Here is an 18,893-nt window from a genome sequence, read left to right on the forward strand (position 1 = left end):
TTCTCCGGCTCCTTTTGCCTTCCCTCCCCGCCCTTTTTCCCCTGTGCTCCCTGTTGTCATTCTTCTTTCCCTTCGCTCACCGGCCCGCCCTCCCCCTCACCCTCCCCCCTGATTTTTTTTTTTTTACAATTCACACACTGGAGGGTAACCAAGAGAAATGCTATCACGCGGCTGGTTCAAATGGCCACCCTGTGAGTGTGATTGGATTCTCGTCGGCAAAGAGAACATTGCTCACTAACACAGATTTAGACAGCTTTGTGGACCGTATTTTGAGAGAAATAGGCCTTTTTGTGTACATAGAAAAAGTCTTACGACCTTGATGAGTTCAGCTCATGAAAAATTTTGGGGCAAGAACAAAAAGTGTTGCGTTTATAATTGAAAAAACAAACAAAATGACTTCATTTTCAATATAAACGTAGGTAGCCAGAAGCTGGATTTTTTTTTTACTTTTTATCACATTCTTGGGCATGTCAGCGATTAGTAAACAACATGTGCAGCATAGATTTTAGTTTTTTCTTCCCTCCTTTATTGTTCGTGGCTGTGTTTTTTTTGCCCAAGTGACTCCATTATAAACAACATTTTTTGATTGCACAGCCATGACACAAAACCATAAATCATGCTTCTGATGGTTGGTGGTTTTCCTGTTGGGAGAAGGAAAAGTTTGTTGTTTTACAGTTGACACTAGTGGGACCCTTAACCCTTTAGATAGGACTGGGCAAAAAATGCTTAGTTTTTCTTTTCTTCTGGCTTTGTCATATGGAGTTATATGGAGTCGAAACAGCAAATTAAAAAATAAGTTGTTGTGTGTGTGTGAGATTCTTGAACTTTAGTTTTTGTTTTGTTTTTTTGTTTTTTTTTTGGCACAGGCCCTACTAAAGGTTATGGTCCCACCTATGATCACCTGTAAAAATAACAAATTTAAAAACCTCTTCCTCTTCCCAAAAGGGAAAACCACAAACAATTCAAGAATGCATGATTTTATGGTGGTCATGGCTTTGCAATCAAAAAATGTCGTTATCTGATAAGTCAATGGGGCAAAAAACAGCCACAAAAACCCCATAAATGAGGGAGAAAAAAATTTAAATCTAATGCTAGCACAAAAACTAACAATGCATCAAAGCCAAATGTTGTTACTAATCTTTGACATGCATAAGACTGTGATAAAAGGTAAAAAAAATATCCAGTCCCACAATCACCTTTTTTTATATTGAAAATAGTCATTTTGTGTGTTTTTTTCCCCAAATCCCCCCCAGTGACATCATTTATGAACTTGGTAATTAAAGAGTTAAAATCTTGGATATTTTTTTTCACATTTGTTATTTTTGATCAGGACTGAGGTTGATTAATAGATTTATAACAAAAAAAAGTTAGAAAAAAAATATTTCATCTGATACATTTTTACACGCAGTTTAATTTAGTGGATGTTTTCATCCACGAACATAAACGAAAGGGTAGTGAATTTGCCCACAGTGTATTTTTGAGGTTTTTGAAAATTTTCAAAAGCATTTTCCTAAATATGTGAAAAATAAGATTTGTCACCAAAAATCATTCAATTTGCTGAAACACAGGGAAAGTTGTGGCAAAAATAAGACTCAACTTTACCCCCTAGTGAATGAAAACGTCCCCAACAACGCATAAAGGGTTCAATTCAAAAACCACTGCTCGTGCAACAGTGTGAAGCATCTTTTGTTTGGATTGTGATTAAAATACAGTGGTTGCCCTCTAATTTCAATGGTTAAACAGCATATTTTAGTTTAAAGGCCGTTTTTTTTTTTTTTTTTTATAAAGCAAATAGCCAATAAATAAATTTGTTTAAAAAATCAGTATCAGAATCAGACAATTTGCTAGTTTAAAAAAATCTGATTCTGAATCGGCTATGATTAGTGCATCACTAATTAAAATACTAAATAAAAGGACTCATCAAATTGGAATTTACAATCTGGGATGTCTTTTTCTATTATAATTCTTCAATTGGTAGATCTTGTTGTTCATAAAAGCTGAGGTCAGGAATGCTGGGGCTTAAAAGGTTGGTGACCACTGCTCTAGACTGTATATATACAGTATATATATATATATATTGTATTGTAACTACAGTACTATTACTAAGTCTTCAGGAGAAATATTGTCGCCAGGCATAAGACTTGTAACGATAATAAAAGGCGTCTTTTTTTTTAAAATCTCTTTTGTATCTGATTTTGGAGTGAAATATGACTAGGAGGTTTTCGTCAGATTCACCCGCCTCGTTCTCAGCCTGAAGACTCTTTGCATGGATGGTGCCATTAATTAGGAACCGTAACTGAAATTATCCAAAGTTATCTTTTACATGATCTTCTCATTGCACTCATAAATTTCTGTTGTGGTTTTTACAATTGTGACTGCTGTACTTTCATTGAAATAAGTGCTATTCTATTATTAATGTTCATCTCAAATGAATGTGACATCTTGTTTTACTGCTTTTTCTCAACTTGAAACACTGTATTTTTATGTTGGCAGCTGGGTGAAAATATTTGATATGCAGATTGGAAATTTGAAATACACATTGACAGTCCGAGTAGTGTAGGTTTGCCTGTTGTTTGAGCAGTATTAACTACTAACAGTACAACCAAAGTCAGTACGGTTTTTCAACAAGATATAAAAGATATTTATAAAGCGATGAAGAAATACTCTTATCACCACATGATGAAACGGTGATGTTGTTCTAATGGATACATTTATGCATGCATTTTTTATTCCTACAATTTTGGAGAACATGACTACTAACTTTACATAAAGACTGTCCCGAATCTTAAAGATTTTTATGTGTGCAAAGTTGCAAGCGCGGTAATTTTTTCACTGATTCGGGATGAAAAATTAGTGTATTTCTCCTTTCTGCTTGGAAAGAGTGCTAAGATATTATGTAGGCCCAGCTAATCAATGTCTTCTGGATTATTAATAGAAACTCGCCAGGAAGTGTGTTGGGTCCCATGCTGGTTTTAGATAAACATGAAGTGATTATACACATTATAGAATTATATGAAGGAAAAACACTCATGGGGGAAGAAAGAAGAAAAAAACATTTGAGAAGATAACAGATGTATTTTCACTTTATTTTTAAACTGTTGTTTTGTTCAGCGTACAAATAACCAAGGTCATTTTATTAAAGACCAAAAGTTCTATAACAGGCTATTAACAATTTATTATTTTCATCCTTGTTAGAAGCTCTGAGATATCTGTGTTTCAGCTAGTGAGTAATGTCAGGCTGAAGCCTATTTATTTGAAAGCAGATGAATATGAGAAATTGCACGAGCTTAGAATCAGGTTATTTTCCATGTCATCAGTGCAAAAAACATAGGTTAGCAATGTAATAAACCAACATATGATACCCATACAGGGGGGCTGGCCAGAGGTCACTACTTTTCAATTTCTCTGTTTGACAAAATACCACATCAACTGAAAGATCTTATATCTATTAGTGACCAAAATTACAAGGTCGGGTTAGATAGAAAGGACTCCAAACATTTGTGCCCCTTCAAAAAAAAATAAAAAAATTAGGTAGATGTAACTCAACATTACTGTGCAAAACAGTACTGTCTGCTGACAACAGTTAAGCAATAGTCAGCAAAAGAAAAAGCTTTCATACAGTAGAGTCGTTTCAGTCACGTACACCTTCAGATCAAATAAAAGAAAGTGCAAACAATCGCAGGAACATTTAATATGACCCTGGCACTGAGTAAAATGCTTGTTCTAAAATTAGCAGGGACTCCAGACTTAAAAAATGGACAACGGACAATTAGAATGTACTTAGGAATTTACTTTTTTTTTTTTTTTTTTTTTTCAAGATCATTATTACAAATTTATGCCTAACCGCTTATATACTCCATTTAAGATCTGCCCTATAACTTGCAATTAAATGTAATCTCTGATTAGTTTTTGGTGAAGCAGCTGCGCACAGTTAATCTATCTGATGTTATTTCACTCTGAAAAGAGAAACACAAACAACACCATTATTACTGATATGCCTCCGATAAAAAAAATAAAAAATAAAAGCCTGTCAGTCAGGCAAGATTTTGAAACTGCAAATTTAAGCATTGTAGTGATAATGTTGATTACAATCAAATGAAAAGAATTTTGGAATGGAATTAAAGGGTGCCAATTGTTGAAGGATTTAAAAATGTGAATTTCCTGTGATGTTGCTTAAATGAGTTTTTCGGTCAATGTGTTTACAAATTTCTGATTAAAAAAGAATCCCAATTTATATTTGATATGAAACTGTTAACAGAACATAACTGCTCATTTTTAGTAATGGTTATAGTTTAGTAATGGAAATGTGTGTCAATTATATTGAGCATGGCACCAGTCGTGTTATTCCCACCACATCAGTTCATGATGCAGAGGCTGTCTAACGGTGTGAGATGTTTGTTTTCAAACCTATAAACGGTCCCCAGTATTTTAACTGACAAACTCTGAAAGCAAGCAGAGCTCTTACTTGCAAATGTGGAATAAACCTCACAATAAGATGATGCTTGTGGTAAATGTGCTGTACTTTGTGTGTGACTAACAATAACCCATCCTTCATATACAGTAGAAATTCATTCAAAAGCATCCATATCTATTCTGCTGATGAATACGTTTCAGTGGTTGATCAAGGAGATCAAAAATCCATCACACTAAATATCCTCTCAACCCCATCTCTCCATGCGACTTGGCCTCAGACGATGATGAATTGAAATATGAAAAAACCAATAAAGTTTTTAGATTTTAAATTATCAACATAAAATGTTATTTTTTGTCACATTGGCAACCATTTAATGGAAGTCTGGAGCCCCTGAATAAGATTCAGGTTATTTTTTTTATGACTGCAAAGACAAAGACACATTAGAACCAGTCAGCAGTTATAACATCTTCTAACCGTCGCTGCGGTCGTGTAACTTTAATGCAAGCAGTCTGGATATATATAAATGTGTGAAGCAGCAGTAGTGTTAGAAGGGGTAGGGTCCCACAATGATGGTGAGAGCGTAGTTAAAGAGCTTGAGCGATAGTTCATCACTGTGTGGTTGAGTGATCATCTCCAGATCAACGATCAGCTCCTGAGGGCCCTCCAGGGACTTGGTCCAAGACCAAGCATCGCACCAACACTGCTGATCCGCTAATGCAATTAACGACAATACATGGAAATCAGACATACTTGCAAAACAGCGAGATATCCCCAAAAATATCATCAAAATTTCCTCAATGATGGTGATTTTGAATAAGTGTAGTTAGACTTTCTTTAATCAAAATCTACATTATTTGCATGCAGACTGACGAAATTAACAAGCAGACATGAGGTAGTGGTAGAGCACTCTTCAATCCACAGCCTTGAAAGATACCAGCCTAGTTTTTTTAAGGAAGTTATAAGCATTTTATTTGTCAGAACATAGTCTTCCTAATTCAGCTGTGAGCCAGTTGTTTTTAAAGACCCTGCCTGTATTTAGTATATGTTAAATACATATCTCCATATGTCACATGCAATGATGTGGTACATGATTACAACATACTGTACCCAACATACAGTAGCTCCAAATATCAAATAGATTTACATATTTGTACATTTAGTCATTTATAGCAGACGCTTGTATCCAAAGCGACTTACAAATGAGGAAAATAGAAGCAATCAAAACTAACAAAAGAGCAACAATATGTAAGTGCAAATTACAAGTCTCAGTTAGCCTATATATATATATATATACACACACACATATATGTATATACACTCACTGGCCACTTATTCACACCTATTCAATTGCTTGGTAATACAAACTGCTAATCAGCCAATCAGATGGCATGACATGGCATCTAGACCATGGTGAAGATGACTTTGCTGAAGTTCAGACCTGAGCAAATCAGAATGGGGAAGAAAGGGGATTTAAGTGACTTTGAACGTGGAATGGTTGTTGGTGCCAGACGGGCTGGTCTGAGTATTTCAAAAACTGCTGCCTATATACTGGGCATTGGGACACACAACTATCTCTAGGGTTTACAGAGAATGGTCCGAAAAAGAGAAAAATAATCCAGTGAGTGGCAGTTGTGTGGGACGAAAATGCCTTGTTGATACAGAGGTCAGAGGAGAATGGCCAGACTAGTGGTTAGAGATGATAGAAAGGCAACAGTAACTCAAATAACCACTCGTTACAACCCATGTATTCAGAATAACCATCTCTGAACGCACAAACACGTCAAGCCCTGAAGCAGACGGGTTACAGCAGCAGAAGACCACACCGTGTGCTGCTCCTGTCAGTTTAGAACAGGAAATGGAGGCTACAATTCGCACAGGCTCACCAAAATTGGACAACAGAAGATTGGAAAAACTTTGCCTGGTCTGATGAGTCTCGATTTCTGCTGCGACATTCAGATGGTAGGGTCAGACTTTGGCATAAAGAACTTGAAAGCATGGATCCATCCTGCCTTGTCTTAACAGTTGGGCTGGTGGTGGTGGTGTAAATGGTGTGGGGGGATATTTTTTTGGCATACTTTGGGCCCCTTAGTACCAACTGAGCATCGTTAAATGCCACAGCCTATACCTGAGTATTGTTGCTGACCATGTTCCATCCCTTTATGACTACAGTGTACCCATCTTCTGATGGCTACTTCCAGGAAGGGTAATGCACCATGTCACAAAGCTCAAATCATCTCAGACTGGTTTCATTGAACTTTGGGCCCCTTTGTACCAATTGAGCATTGTTTAAATGCCACAGCCTACCTGAGCATTGTTGCTGACTTTGGGATGTGGTGAAACGAGAGAGTCGCTCATGGATGTGCAGCCGACAAATCTGCAGCAACTGCGTGATGTCAATATGGACCAAAATCTCTGAGGAATGTTTTCCAACACCTTGTTGAAAGCTTCTATGCCACGAAGAAATTAAGGCAGTTGTTGAAGGCAAAAAGGGGTCCAACCCGGTACTAGCAAGGTGTACCTAATAAAGTGGCCAGTCAGTATATATTGTGGTAGCTGTGGCCTAATGGTTAGTTAATCTTACTTATAAACCCGAAGGTTGCAGGTTTTGAATCTCAGTGCCAGCAGGAGCTGTAGGTGGGGGGAGTGAACAAACAGTGCTCTTCCACCCTCAATACCCATGGCTGAAGTGCCTTGAGCAAGGCACTGAATCCCCAATTGTTCCCCGGCTTCTGGAGCAAATAGCTGCCCACTGCCCAATTGTTCCCCGTCACGGTGTGTGTGTGTATGTTTCCTTACTCACTACTGTATGTGTGCACTTGGATGGGTTAAATGCAGAGCACCAATTCCGAGTAGGGGTTACCATAATAACTGCAATTGTCGTGACTTTTCACTATATATATGCAAAAAAAAGTAGACAAAATAGAAAGCTTTTTTTATATAAAAAAAGAAGATAATTGATAAAGTAAAATTTAAAATAAATAGAAATTGCTAGAGTTAAGGGTCAAATAAAGTTGGGACAGATGTGTTTTTTTAGTCGTTTCTTGAAGATGGCTAAGGACTCAGCTGCTAGGATTGAGTTTGGTAGATCATTCCACCAGGGGGAACAGTTAATGAAAAAGTCAGAAAGTGATTTTGTGCCTCTTTGGCACAATATGGCACAATAATGCGTTGTTCACTTGCAGAACGCAAGCTTCTAGAGGGCACATAACTCTGAAGTAATGAATTTAGTTAAAGGGGTGCAGAGCCAGTGGTGGTTTTGTAGGCAAACATTAATGCCTTGAATTTTATGCGAGCAGCTATTGGTAGCCAGTGCAAACTGATAAACAGAGGTATGATGCGCATTCTTTTTGGCTCATTAAAGATTAATCTTGCAGCTGCATTTTGGATTAATTGTAGAGGTTTGATAGAAGTGGCTGGAAGACCTGCCAAGAGAGCATTCCAATAGTCCAGCCTGGACAGAACAAGACCTTAAACAAGGAGTTGTGTTGCATGTTCTGAAATAAAAGGGCCTGATTTCTTCCTAATGTTGTATAAAGCAAATATGCAGAACCGGGCAGTTTCAGCAATGTGGTTCTGAGAAAATTCAGCTTATCATCAGTCACAACTCCAAGGTTTCTAATTGTTTTTGAAGGAGTTATGGTTGATGAGCCTAACTGAATGGTTCTTCCTGCTTCCCAAAGTTGTCCTAGAAGCCCCCCTTCCCTGGACCTTTTGTATGTCTCCCTTATTTAACACACCTGATTCCACTCATCAGCTCATTAGTAGAGACTGCAAGAACTTGTCTGATTAGGTAGACATACAAAATGCGCAGGGCAGAGGATCCTCCAGGACAGGTTTTGGAAACACTGCTCTTGACTACGCAGACCTGTTAGAGGTATTCAGTAAAGAGAAAGCCTTATCCTTGCCACCGCACAGACCTTATGATTGTGCCATCGACTTGGAATGTGTCCTCCAAGGAGGGAGATTGTTTTCCCTTTCAGAACAGAGAGGAAGGCCATGGAGGATTATATACAGGAGTCCCTGGCATCTGGCTTTATACCCCCCTCAACATCACCAGCTGGAGTTGGTTTCTTTTTTGTTGATAAGAAAGATGGTTGGCTCCGACCTTGTATATATTACACGGGGTCTCAATAAGATTACCATGAAGAATTGTTATCCTCTTCCATTGCTGTCTACTGCCTTTGAGTTGCTTCAGGGGGGCTACTATATTTACTAAACTGGGACCTTCACAATGTACTGTATCATCTGGTCTGCATCCGTACTGGTTGATGAGTGGAAGACCGGTTTTAATATACCCACTGGCCATTATGAGTATCAAGTCATGGCTTTTGATTTGGTAAAATGCTCCTGCAGTATTTCAGACTTTGATTAATGATGTGCTAAGGAGACATACTGAACAGATTTGTATTTGCATACTTGGATGATGTTCTTATCTTTTCCAAGAACCTCCAGGAAGCATGTTCGCCTGATCCTCCAGCAGGTCCTAAGAAACCATCTCTTTGCCAAACTGGAGAAGAGTGAGTTTCATGTTCAAGGAGGTTTCGTTTTTGGGTTTCATCATATCTAAAGATCATATCCAGATGGACCCTGCAAAGACCCAAGCAGTTAGAGATTGGTCTCAGCCCACCTCCGCCAAGCAGGTACAACCTTTTCTTGGCTTTTCCAATTTCTATTGAAAGTTCATTCGAAATTTCAGTGCAATTGCTGCTCCACTTATGGCTCTCACTAGCAAGAATGTTAAGGGTTTCCAGTGGACAGAAGAGGCTGAAAAGGCTTTCTGCAAAACTGAAAGACAGATTCACCTCAGCACCCAGCACTTACTATCCCAGATCCTGAGTTGCCCTTCATAGTGGAGGTGGATGCTTCTGAGGTAGGAGTGGGAGCTGTACTTACCCAGCGTGTCATAAGAGACAACAGATTGCATCCATGTGCTTTCTTTTCAAATAATATCTCATCTGCGGAAAGAAATTATGACATTGGGTAACAGGGAGTTATTAGCGGTCAAACGGAGGAATGGAGGGTACTGTTTGGAGGGAGCCAAACACCTCATTTGTTGTATGGACAGATCACCAGAATCTAGCCTATATCCAAGAGGCCAAAAGACTTAACTCTTGCCAGGCCCAATGGGCTTTGTTCTTTAACCACTTTGATTTTGTTATCTCCTATCGACCAGGTTCAAAAGAATCAAAAAGCCTGATGCTCTCTCCAGGCAGTTTGATCTACCCAACATGAGTTCACAACCCCAGTGAGGATTCATTCCCCCCTCCAGGATTGTGGCACCAGTCAGATTGGGAATAGAGTCCCATTGTTAGAAAAGCACAGCAGCAGAAGGCTGATCAAGGTAATGGGCCTCCAGGCCATCTTTTTGTACTAAAACCGTGCGCTCTGATGTTTTGCAGTGAGGATATTCCTCATCAATCGCATGCCACCCAAGAGCTAGTAGGACCCTAGTGTTCATTTGCAGACGTTTCTGGTGGCCTAAGATTGCTGCGGACAACAGTTGTTGCTGCATGCTCCATTTGTACTCAGCATAAGGATTCCCAGATCCCACTCACAAGGTCTCCCTGCTACCCTCCCTGTTCCTGCTCGGCCATGGTCACAATATTTCTATGGACTTTCTAATGGGCCTATCACATTCACAAGGTAACAAAGTGATTTTGGTAGTGGTGGATAGATTTTCAAAGGCTTACCACCCTTATCCCATTGCCAAAAATTCCTTCAGCTCCACAAACTGCTGAGATTGTTTAGCAGCATGTCTTTAGGTTGCCTGGTTTTCCCCAAGATGTTGTGGTCAGACCGTGGTCCTAAAGTTTGTATCCAGGTTCTGGAAGGCCTTCTGCCAGCTGATTGGGGCTACAGCCAGTCTATCATCTGGGTTTCAACCCCAGTCTAATGGACAGACAGAACGAACTAACCAAGAGATTGAGACAACCTTGAGATGCCTGGTCTAACCCAACGTCCTGGAGTAAACACCTAATTTGGCAGTATTTGCACACAATACTCTTTTGCCATTTCTCAACGGGGTATGTCACCTTTTGAGTGTCAAAATGCATTTCAGCCTCCTTTGTTTTCTGAGCAGGAGTCTGAGGTGGGAGTCCCAGCTATACCCAACATCTGGTTCAATGTGCCACAGGGTATGGAGGAAAGCCCTGGCTGTGCTTCTTAAAGACTTCACAGCTACACACAGCAACGGGCCAACCATTAGTGCAGACCAGAGTATGTGAGCGGAGTGGAGCAGCAAACAATTTCCCCTCCACACTCCAAGCAGCATTCAATAATCACTCCGCTCCAGCTCCGATCCGTGTTCACCATTTTCTGCTCCTCGCTCCATGCATCACTCCACTGATCAGAAAACACCGCTCCGCCTTCACTGTGTGCCTAAATTATTTTTCACTATGCTTGAAAAATCCAAGTTCTGTTCAGAAATTATATTAAACAAAAAATAAAATGCATAATACTAGAAGAATAGTTTTAACATGGTTTATTGGAACACTACAGTTAGCCCAAGTCCATAAAAGATGACTGCTTAACTCGCTTAGATTACTTGTTTGTGTAACATCTCTCTCTACTATGTTGAAGCTGAGTGTAGTTACTTCAGAAACACAAAGAATATGCTGTAACTTTTCTGTTTTTCTTCATTCCTGCATGTATGTGCACGATCTGTAGGTTATGTGCGAGTTTGTGTGCTCTGTCCATATACAGCAATGTAGCAGCACATTAGTTTTGAGCTGAGATTAACAAACTGTACAACTTACAACATGCTTTAACCTCCCGCACTTGTCCCTAATTATGTTGTTGCATGAGTTAGCGTAATTTGTGCTTGTGATGTAGCCGTAGTTGGAGCAAGTAAAAACCTTGATGATCCAACTTTCAAAAAAATCTGCTCCTAGCTCCAGGCAAATCACGCCGGTCCACTCCCACCCGGCTCCGCTAACATACTCTGGCGCAGACCAGGACCAACTCTGCGTCCATGGCAGAAAGTCTGGCTTTCAAACAAGGACCTTCCCCTCAAAGTTGAGTCACACAAATTGGCTCCCAAGTTTATAGGACCATTCAAGGTTATACAGAAAGTAAATCCTGTTTCCTACTGTATGCTGCTACCCAAGTCTTTGCACATTCACCCCACCTTTACGTCTCACGCTTAAAGCCTTTTGCGTCCATGGCAGAAAGTCTGGCTTTCAGGTCACCCCCAGCACCACACATCATTGATGGTCAGCCAGCATACACAGTCTACTGGACACTCAACTGGTTCGTTGATAATGACAGTTCCTCGTGTACTGGGAGGGATTTGGTCCGGAAGAGCGAACTTGGGTCCCTGCTCACCACATACTGGACAAGAGTCTTATTAAGGACTTGACGTTTGCTACACTCTACCCAAGCTGTTGGGAACATCAGGAGCAGTTCTTAAAACAGGGGGTTCTGTAATATTCTGCCTCAGATTCCCTGGGTTCATCACTGGATGGCACAATTTCAATCCCAGAACACCATTTTGTTAGAGACTTGTAGCACACCTGTATTGAATCACTCCTAATGGCCAACCTTATTTAAATGCCTCACTGCCCTATTGTTCTTGTTCAGTCCTGATGTCTGCTTTGAGTATGATGCTGCCCAGGATTTGTGGTTTAAGATTTTCCTATCTTCTGTTGAGGTGTTTTTTTTTTTTTTTTTGGATTTCTCTCTTGCCTGAGATTTTAAGGGACAGCTTTTCTGTTTGGATTACCTTTTTGTATTTTCTACCAAGGAGTGCTTTTTTTAGTTCCTCTGTGGGAAATTCCTGTTAAAATGTCTCTAAGACTGTAGTTTTATTTTTATTATTATAATTTTTTTTTGTTTTTTGAAGTTTTTTTTCACCTTGAGTAAAGAACTTTAAAGAGTCAGACCCGAGTTCGATCCCCATCTGGATCATAACAGCATTAAGGGTCAGTAGGATTTCATGATTTACACCCATACTCTTTCTGCAGCTCTAAGCTTAGAACGATGCTCACGGAGAACATCAGATAAGCCAAGGGGCAGGGAAGAGGTGGTACGAAGCTGGCCTGGAAGACAAGGGGCAGAACGTGTCTAAACAAGCATGTAAGTAAGTGGAGCAGAATCTAGTATCTAGTAGCACTGTTAGCATCAAGAGATGATAAATGTTTTTAGGGAGGAAGCAAAGATGAACCATAGCAGGTAGCTGGAGGACGAGAGTGAGCGTAGGTTACGTTGAAAAGTGACATGTGGATGGGTATGTTGTTGTGTCAGGGTCCATGTGTGAGGTTAAGAGTGAGTGAGAAGTGAATCTGAGGTGTGGGCTGTGGAGTAACCAGTACATGATCAGTGTCATGTTAAAATAAGGTCCAGTTGGTTTCTTGATTTTGTGAGTAGCCGTAGTTAACATTTTGCCTGAGATCAAAACGAGGTAGCAGAGTGTGTAAATCTGCAGCATGAGGTTTATTAGTCTCCAAGCATAACTATGGGAGTATCCTCCTCAGGAAAGGTTGAGAGCACACATCTAATTCTTCCACGAAGTTACCTAGTGGTGCTTGGGGGTCAATAAACAACTATAAAATGGATTTTGAAGCGGGTGGGTAATAGTGGCTGCAATGTGATTCAAAGGAGGCTGTTGCTACTCAGATATGGTTAAAGGATCAAATTTCCAATCATTAGAGATACCTCCACCTCGTTCCAGTCAGAACGGGGGAGTGGGAAAAAAGAGAACTTATTGGAGCGTGCTGCATATGTAGCATTGTCCTCTGGTTTGATCTGGAGGTCTCTGTCAGGGCCATTGAAGGTTTAGTCTTGAATGATTAGTAATAGAATAATTTAGAATCTGCTTTGTTTACAGCAGACTGGCAATTTTCCAGGGACCAAAAGAAAAGAAAGTAGTGTATTAGTAGGACCATAGGATAACATTTTTTGTAAAATACAGTGGGTAGCTCCCCCTCCTGCTGTTCAACACAGCGTCTAATGTTTCAAAAAAACATCTGAATGTGTCTTGTGGTAGCTGGCATCAAGACATTGTAGACAGATCCTTTATGTCCTGCTTGTGATGGTGGGGGACTTCATGGATTGGATTTGTTTGGTCCAGCACATCCAATAGATGCTTAATCGGATTGAGATCTGGGGAATTTGGAGGCCAACACCACACCTTGAACTCTTAGCCATGTCCCTCAAACCATTCCTGAACAGTTTTTTGCAGTGTGTCAGGGTGCATTATCCTTCTAAAAGTGGCCATTGTCATCAGGTTTCCCAATACAACATTGTTCAGAAGAATAACTCTGTCTCCGCCGGCATCCTTTTTATTTATTTTTTTTAATCTTCTGCCACCTCTTTCCCAGTTGACATACACGGCCATCCACCTGACCTAAAAGACCAGGCAATCTTCTTCCACTGCTCCATGGTCCCGGTCTGACAATCATGTATACCCACTGTAGATGCTTTCATGGCTGACAGGGGTTGTCATGGGCACTCTGACCGGTTTTATGCAGATTCATACGCAGCAAAAACTGTAATGCACTGTATGCTCTGACATCTTTATATCATGGGCAGCATTAAGTTGGGTTCCCCCCCCCCCCATTTTTATACTAATTATCTCTTCTGTGTGATCGGACCAGTCGCGCCTAGTATTTGTTCTCTACATGCATCAATGAGCCCATGACCCTGATGCTGGTTCACTGACTGTCTTTTCCTTGTGTCAGGTTTCACTGGGAACCAGGAAACAAGGAGACGTGGGAGTTTTTAATGAAACAACATGGGATAACACTCAGGAACTCAGGAAAACATTGCACAATACCTGACGCCGAACTAAGAACAGGGAACATTTTATATACACATGACATGACAAGGGGATGACGAGACACACCTGAGATCAGTAGAACTAAATGGGGAACACCTGGAACAACAATGATGAATAAGGACAGGAACGGGACAGGATCCAAACATGGGCATAGAAAACACACACAAAACACGGAACAGAGTCTGACATTACTCCCTCCTCCCGGAAGGCAAATCCTCGGACCACAGAACATCCAATGGGGAGGGGAGGCTGGGCGCTCTGGAGGTCCCTCAGGACAGACACAGGATGGGAGGCCTCCAGCAGCACTGCCCCCAGGTACCTATTCCGGGTCCCAGATGGAACGGGGAGGGGAGGCTGGGCGCTCTGGAGGTCCCTCAATACACATGACATGACAAGGGGATGACGAGACATACCAGAGTCTGACATTACTCCCCCCTCCCGGAAGGCACGTCCTCGGGCCACAGAACATCCAACGGGGAGGGGAGGTGTGGGATTATTTTGAATTAGAAGGAAACTGTAAAGTTTTGTGTAAACTGTGTAATGTCAAATTGGCTCACAATAACTCTACTGGAGCGATGCGTAATCATATTCATTACAGCCACGTAGCCGTCTAGCTTAGAGACTAGCCAAAGCCAGCTAATGTCATTCATTACAGCCCACCACCACTGTGATCCCGTCCACGCGTCTATTCCTCGAAGACCCACTTCGATGGTGCTGCGTGATGTCCAGGCGCTTTCCGAAATTCTGTTGGCTTGCTTTTCGTTATCTCTGTGTGCGCGACTTCAGTTCCTGCAGAGCGCGTTTTTTCAAGTGCAGGAATATGTTTCCATCACCCTGTTTAATGCGCATTTTTAAGTATCGGAATGAGAAAACGAGTGATGGAAATGCCAAATTTAGAATGAAAATCCCTTAAGATTTTACGCTCGCTTGAGGTGGTTTTTGACTTGTGCGAAAAGGATTAATGCGAATGATGGGAGATGGAAATGCATTTTTGCGAATACATTCCTCTAAGTGCAGATAAAAAAATATTTGACTTTGCGCTATGAGGCGGGATAACTTGCGAACTGCATGATCTTGTTCCACAGCATCTGAAATTTTGTTATGGTCGTTCTGAAATGCTGAGCAAAGTCTGTCATCTAAGTATTTCTGTATAATGTCTTACATGACTGCATTCCCAAACAGCAGCATGCATCCACCTCCGAAAGCAATGACATCATTTATTGTGTTTAGTTCTGCTCGCTCTGAGGTGCAAGTCATTTATCATATATGAAAATGATTATATTCATTTCTACTAGTTTTTCTTACTGATATTTAGTGTCATTTAACCAGAAGTGACTTTGATGCATTGGATGGAAACAGTGCTTGTTCGCAAATGTTTTATGTATTATTCCAATTTTGCGCATTAGTTAAATTTGCAACTTTGGGATGGAAACCCTAATCGCCTCAGGCCCTGTCTTTCTTTTTTTTTTCGTTTTGTTTTTAGATGATATAGCCTACATGACGAAATATGTTTTTAGGAGCCTTTTTAATGCTATTGTTTGACAAAAATTTCCCTATTGTTTTTGACTTGTGTTTTAATATGTTGGCCGACGTTATATGAAGATGAAGAATTCTGTCAGGCTATTGATTGATTTTTCATTGTTCTGCTTTTCCCCAGCTGATTTTAATAAATAAGCATTTGCTGAGGTTGAGTGTGTGCTCTTCTATTTTTTTTTTATAATTGTTTTTTTCTTTATTACCGCCTAGAATTAAATGATGATAACACGAGGCAAGAGTACGGCATAATTGTTACCTATTTTAGCGGAATTCATTGAGGGATTTGTCAGTGTGATTCATAGATAAAGTATTTCAAAGTATTCTATTATATACATGCACGCATAACATTTTATTTTTTTCGTACCATCTTTTGGGGGTTTCTTGCTTTTAGACTAGTCCATTGGTTCCCAAACCTGTCCTGGGAGGACCCCCTGCCCTGCACATTTTGTATGTTCTCCCTAATCAGACACACCAAATGTAGCCCTTGCAATCTCTACTAATGAGCTGATGAGTGGAATCAGGTGTGTTAGATAAGAGAGACATACAAAATGTGCAGGGCAGGGGGGCCTCCAGGACAGGTTTGGGAACCACTGGGGGGCCTCCAGGACAGGATACAAAAACTTCCGTTTAAATGACAGTCAAATTAGTCATCGCGCACATCCCTACTTCAACTCATGTAATTCAAGAACTAACTGTTTATTTTGCTGCCTAATATATGAAAACCCCTTGACCATGTGATGATACAATCAATGTTATTCACTTCACCTATTAATGTTGTGGCTGATCAGTGTAGAGTAGCTAGGACAGATCAGAGCTGGCAACTCTGACCTTTGAGATCCACTTTTCTGCAAGTTTAGCTCCAGCCTGATCAAACTCAACTGCCTGCAGCTTTCTAGTTACCTGACTTAGTAATCCTTGATAGTGTCTGATTAGTTAACTGCATATTTTATGTTTGTTCAAACATGTTAAAAACAAAACATCTGCATTTAAAACAACAACAACAACAGTTTGCACTGACTAGATGAGTGTAAAGCCAGCAGATCATTATTTTATGTGCTTCGTAAAATGTGCACTTCTTTTTTTTGGGTATTCATAAGATAAATTTATCCTCACTTCAACATACCTACAGGTATGGTAATGAAAAAATCCCAAAAGAAATCAGTGGACAAAGTTCTGAAAGTACTTTTCAATTCACTATTTATCACTCATTTAATTTTACTCAATTACAACAATTTGAATGACGTATCATTGTCTTGTTTTGTATATAAAATTTCAGGCTCCCTTATATAACCACAGTGTTGGGGAAACAATCAGGGCAGAGCTCATTTCTTGCCTAATGTTTTCCTACAGATTATTTCTCATTTTCCTTATTTTCTCCAGATATTCCAAAGCAACTGGCACAGAGAAATTTTTTTTTACATTTAGACCATTTATATCTGATGATGTGATACTGAGGAAAGAAAACTGAATTCACCTGCATGTGTGCAATGTGCTACAGAAATCAGGCCTGACCTTGCGCTAACAAGAAACTGTGTTAAAACTGAATGTGAGAAGAGATAAAGAATGAATGCACAGTGTGACCAGAAATATCTAATTTGTCAACATAAGACTTGCATTGACTGACAATTACCACAATGTTTTCTTTTGTACTTCAAAACCATAAAAAAGCCACCACTTTAAAGACGTTGGCCATTGCCAAAAACATGATTGGTCAAAGAGATATCAAATGAAATGGCTTTAACAGTTTGAGAAATACAAAAATAAAAGGTTTGTTACTCACCCTAAGGAAGAACTCTCCTCCATCATTTCCAGCTTTAATCCTGAAGGTGTAGTGTGCACTGGGGAAGATGTTTGTGGCTTGAATCTGAAAGATATCTGCTGGTACGGTGCGCTTTCTGAATGAATTAGCCTCCTATATTTCTGTAAACAATAGACTGCAAGACAGGCCCTCGACACGCACCCGCAGACTGGCCATGAACACCCGGCTAGGAATGAAAGCAAAAAATATTACTCTTCCTTTTTTTCATGCTTAAGTGTCTCTGTTCAATTTCTGTGGTCTTCGTCTCTAGCTCTAGTACCAGGATATAAACACAAGACTGACTTAATTTTCCGATGTCAGCACGTAAGGCTCCAGACACGGGTTCTGAGGGGTAACAGCGAATGACCTCGCGAATAGTTCCAGCACTATTCATCTTCCCTACACTCATGGCCTGTGTCACACTCATGATGTCTATGATACCAGAGAAAAGAACTGTGATTAGCAAATATGTCATATCTACTGTATATATGAGAATACAGGCCTTCCAACAGGCCAACCAACTTGCTCCACGCTTCAGAAAAAATATTTTTGTGTTGAATATCCCATTTTCAGTCAGAAGTGTTGAATTACAGAAGTTTTACAGAATAATTGCTACTGGAAATTCAGATGGCAAGATACACAACATAAGTTTTATCTGAACATCTTTCCCTCTGTTTAGAAAGAGATAAAACAGCCTTTTTTTGTTTTCAAAGTATGAAGGTAAAACTTATTTTTAGTGTTCTTGTTACACGTTACATGCACTCTAGCAATAACGGTAAATCATGCATAATACATGAAACTAACCCCTAAACCAAACACCCTAACCCTAACCCTATAGTAAGTACATAGTTGTTAACTAAGTTTTACTCAGTTCTTAAATGTATAATATTAACTGCAACAAGAACACCTTTAAAATAAAGTGTAACCCATGTGATCTCTGCAATGTTTCCATTAGCATGTGGTTGGGAATTCCTGGCCCATCTTGTTTTGATGTGAAATATCTGGGTGTGGATGGATAGAGAGGAGGCCAGGCCAATGACGAAGTTTTTATCTTTGTTTTATGAAGGAGGAGGCCCGATACCTTGACACAGTTCTGGTTCTCTGGAGCTGATATCCCTCTGGGCAGATGCGAGGAATATCCACGGGGGGCTGTTAATACACACATACTGGCACCATGTAGCTGGAGAATGCGCACTCATTCGATGTCTGGACACACAAGCAAAACAACCCAAACTCAACAAACAGTGACATTTAAACCACACTGAGAGAAAGACATCCAATATCTTTGTCTAAAGCAGCTGACAAAAACAATCCAGCTAATGATTAAAGAATTACTTTTAGGGCTGTTCCAAACAAAATTTTCGAACTTG

The 18,893-nt window shown here is 40.0% G+C and overlaps 1 pseudogene; it reads right to left on the bottom strand.

Annotated features, from left to right (window-relative positions):
* Positions 1 to 4,907: 4,907 nt before the first annotated feature.
* Positions 4,908 to 17,950, bottom strand: LOC122147145 (annotated as a pseudogene).
* Between the last annotated feature and the right edge of the window lie 943 nt (positions 17,951 to 18,893).

The sequence above is a fragment of the Cyprinus carpio genome, chromosome A13, assembly GCF_018340385.1.
Source record: "Cyprinus carpio isolate SPL01 chromosome A13, ASM1834038v1, whole genome shotgun sequence".
NCBI classification, from domain to species: Eukaryota; Metazoa; Chordata; class Actinopteri; order Cypriniformes; family Cyprinidae; genus Cyprinus; species Cyprinus carpio.